Genomic DNA, 4,944 nt, shown 5'->3' on the forward strand with positions numbered 1-4,944 from the left:
AAAGAAATACAACCATCCATAGCCGAATGTCATCTTCTTAACTTTACAAAAAAAACATTTGCCATGAGCTAGCTTCTATACTTGATGGCCACTCCAAATATACAAAGATTTTCAATGATAGAGCATTAACATACCTTAATCCACTTAAAGGTGACCAAATGCCTTAACTTCAATTTCTTCTTTTCTTTCTTTAGGTACGGCTAGAACCCAAAAACAATGAAGTCTCCCCTCCTTCCCTAGCTCACGGCACTTCAAGAAAAGAAAGAAGATGAAGACTTTCTCTTGCTTTCTTATTTTATTCCCCCTTTCTTTTCCTTTTTTTTGATCTATTTTAATCATTTACTAATAAAAGCATCATTAAAATTCAACTTAATGGAAGAACCATCCTTGCTTGGCCGGCCACTACTTGAGGTTTGGGTGATTTGACATGCAAACCCAAGTTTCCTCACTTTGTTATCATTTGATACTTACATATTCCCCTATCATATTTTCTTAGGTTCTCAACTAAGTCAATCACATGAAATTCACCTTCATAAGTCTAATTTAAAACATCAAATTTTCACACATGCACTATGGTTTAAATTCATGAACAATTACATAAAAATCACATTAACATACCTTTGATTTATGAACTAACCATGGCCGAATGCCTTGGCTTCTTCTTCTCCTTTTTTTTTCTTTCACTAGTTACGGCAATGGGGAAAAGAAAGATGGACATACCTTGTTTCTATCACTCTTTCCTTCTTTTAATTATTCTTTCTTCCATAATATAAAGCCATTAACTATTATCATGCTATAATAAAAATGCATATAATATCTATCATTATGGCCGGCCACTAATTAAAAGTGGTCCATTTGACATGCAAGCCCCTCATGTCAATAACTCATGCATTATTTGGCCACTTTAAATTTCACCTATCACATTTTCAAGTCTTATCACATGGGTCCTTTCTTATAAATTAACACCGCCTTGATAAAAATCAAGGCACGAAATATTCACACATACAAATTCCACATTCAATAAGCACAGAATATAACATCTGATTATTTTTGTGACTCGGTTTTGGGGTTCCAAAACCACTTTCGACTAGGGTCAAATTAGGGTGTCACAGACTGTCCTTGCTGGGATTAATTCATTCTTCTCATTGGTCACAACCGTCATGCCTCCTTTCTCAGGGACAACCTGTACTAAACTTACCCAAGAACTGTCAGAAATAGGATAAATAATTCCAGCATCTAGAATTTTAATTACCTCAGCTTTTACAACTTCCTTCATGTTGGGGTTCAGTCGTCTTTGAGCTTACACACACGGTTTGTATTCATCTTCCATCAAAATTTTGTGGGTGCAAAAAGAAGGGCTGATTCCTTTAATGTCGAAAATTTTCCAAGCTATGGCCTTTTTATGTTCTTTTAATACTTGGATTAATTCCTCTTTCTCCTTGGGTTGCAAGTTAGAAGCAATGATAACTGGTAATGTAGATGTGACAGCCCTAAAGTGACCCTAGTCGGAAAGCGGTTTCGGGACCGCTAAACCGAGTCACCAAATTATTTGAATATGATATTTATTGTCTAAAATAAATGTGTGAAAATTTTAAGCTTCGATTTAGTAAATTGCATGTGAATTTAGTCAATAGGACTTATGTGTGACATTTTTGAAATGTGATAGATCAAAACATAAGGACCTATTAGTGCATGTTGAAAAAGGGGGGACTTGCATGTCAATTTCCCCCCCATCTAGTAGTGCCCGGTCATGACATTAGGATGGACAAAGGGTGATGGGCAAAACATGTCATAGACATGTTGTGTTGGTGCATCATGGGAGGAAACAAGAAAATAAAGAGCATGGGCAATAAAATATTAGTGTTAGTAGGATGAGAAACAAAAAAAAAGAAAGGATATGTGTGATTGTCCCCCATTGCCGTGAGTTGAAGGAAAGAAAAACAAAAAAAAGTGTTCATCCTTTGGTTCATCCTTGGCCGAAAATTTTAAGGAGGAAGGAAGAAGAAAGGTTGAAGAGGTTCGGCCATGCATGTAACTAGGCTAAGCTCAAGAGCAAAGAGGACCAAAGTTGGATAAAGGAAAGGAAAAAGTGATCGAATAGCCGCCGAAATCGTTCAACAACATCCGAGGTAAGTTTTAAGTGATTAAACGTTGAGTAAATTCAATTATAATAGGACATGATGAGTTGATTTAATAAGATATGATGTGGCCATGATATGTTCTAAGCTCAAATGGTAAGTTCTTAAGTGTTTGAGCTTGGGAATTTAAGGGTAATTTGAAATAGTCTGCTTAGGACAGCAGCAGTAACGTGACTTTAGAAAATCACCACAAATTTATGGATTTGAATTAGAGGCTGAATGAGACATGAAATTAAAGCTTAATGAGTCTAGTTTCTTATAAAAGAAACCGTGTAAGCAAAGGAATTTCCTATAATGAGATACTTAAAGTTGTGTGAGACAGCGCAGAATGACACTGTAATCCTCTGTTCTGTTTTTAGAAAATCATTATAAATTGTACAAAAATTGTTATAAGATAAACTTTATATGCTTAGACTCCTTAATGAGTCTAGTTTCAAATGAAATCAAATACAACACATTTTGAATTCTGTAAAATGAGAAATTTGATTCGTAGTGAAGAGTGGTCAGATCAGTCAAACAGTGAAATAGGGGAAACTTTAAGAAAAATCTGGTATTTATTGGCCAAACCTAAAATTCTGGAAATTTTATGGATGGAAGATATATGAGTCTATATTCAGGAAAAATTAACGAAAAGTGATTTGGAGTTTTGTAGCTCCAATTATAAATAATTTAGTGACTATTGCTCAGGAAAAACAGCTTGTGCTGAATTTGAGATTGTGTTGAACCTTGATAAACTTGTTTTAGTTGCTCATAAGCTATTGATTAAACCCATACGTGAATTCTAAATTGTGATATTGGAAAATGATAGATGTAGATTCAGCCAAGACAGTGTGTATACGTGAAAGTATATGTGGTATGTGAAGTATATTTGGATAATTGTGATGTGAATACATGAAAATCTATATTTTGATTTAGGATTCTATGTGATGGATGTGAACATGCATATATGCGATAAGGCCTAATGGCCGATGTGATGAATGTGAAAGTGTATATATGGGATAAGGCCTAATGGCCGATGTGATGAATGTGAAAGTGTATATATGTGATAAGGCCTAATGGCCGATGTGATGAATGTGAAAGTGTGTATATATGTGATAAGGCCTAATGGCCGATGTGATGAATGTGAAAGTGTGTATATATGTGATAAGGCCTAATGGCCGATGTGATGAATGTGAAAGTGTATATATATGTGATAAGGCCTAATGGCCGATGTGATGAATGTGAAAGTGTATATATATGTGATAAGGCCTAATGGCGGATGTGATGAATGTGAAAGTGTATATATGTAGATAAGGCCTAATAGCCGATGTGATGAATGTGAAAGTGTATATATGTGATAAGGCCTAATGGCCGATGTGATGAATGTGAAAGTGTATATATGATAAGGCCTAATGGCCGATGTGATGAATGTGAAAGTGTATATATGTGATAAGGCCTAATGGCCGATGTGATGAATGTGAAAGTGTATATATGTGACAAGGCCGAGTGGCCAACGTGATGGATGTGAAAGTGTATAAATGTGATAAGTCCGAAGGGCATTTGTGTCAGTACTATATCCGGGTTAAAACCCCGCAGGCTTTATGCGAGAATATTATCACTGATTAATGTTCGTAAGCTTCGTGCTCGTACTATATCCGAGCTCTAAAGATCCGATGACTACGTGTGGGGATTTTGTCCGGGTAAGACCCAATAACTTCGTGTGGAGATTATGTCCGGGTAAGACTTCGTAATAAGAATTGCTTATAAATATATTCAATGCGAAAGGTTAAACAGGTATGTACTCCAAGTTTATATGTGAGCTTGATTTGCACTAAATCATAAGGTAGTTATGTGATGCATACGAGAGCAATCAATGAGACTATTCCTATGATTATGTGACATCGGATCAGTGTGAGAGGTTATGTGAAATCATACGATATATCTATGTCACATGAGCTCACTTTTATGTGAAAGTTTATCTGCCTATTGTATATGATGAGATGTGCATATTCGGTAAAGGGATGGTATGCCCGAAGGAAGAGTGAAATAAAAATACGAACAACTATGTTATAATTTGATTGTTATCTGTTGACACTGCTTAAAACTTACTAAGCATTGTAATGCTTACTCCGTTTACTCTGTTTCCTCTATTTTATAGATCTCATTGCGAAGCTACAGGCTCGGGGATCATCAGCAACTAGTCACACTACCACTATCCATTGTTTGGTACTGCTACGTTTTGGATTATCTTATGGCATGTATAGAATAGACTAGTAGTGAAAGGATACTTTGGTTAATGTATATAAGCCATGCGAAAATGGCATCTTTTGAATGTTTACTTAGAGAAGTTTAAATTTTATCCCTGGCTGTGCTTAGTACTTATTTAAATGAATGATCTTTATTTCAAGAAAAAGTTCAAAATTTTACTGTTCTGACATAAGTTACAAGTCCGGTAATGCCCCTTACCTATTCCGGCGACGGTTACGGGATAGGGGTGTTACAGTAAAATTATTTCCAAGGAATGCGTATTCAAAGTGGATTGGTAATTGTTTAAGTTCCAGTTTAGGAGGCTCTTCAATAGAGGGTTTCTGCTTAAGTTCATCGTTTATCTTAATCCCCTCATATTCTAATTGTCTTGAAGAATGCTCATTAGGTTCATCATCTGTCTCCTCTTCTTGAGCTAGATATAGTTCTGTCGTGTTCTTCTGTAAAGTTTGCTGAAAAGTGTCTTGAGTAGTATGATCAATAGAGTCAATAAAATAACATGAGTCATCCTGTTCCCTAGAAAACTTCATAGCATCATAAATTTTAAAGATAATCTCCTCGT

Source organism: Gossypium hirsutum, chromosome A13 (genome assembly GCF_007990345.1).
Source record: "Gossypium hirsutum isolate 1008001.06 chromosome A13, Gossypium_hirsutum_v2.1, whole genome shotgun sequence".
Classification (NCBI taxonomy): Eukaryota; Viridiplantae; Streptophyta; class Magnoliopsida; order Malvales; family Malvaceae; genus Gossypium; species Gossypium hirsutum.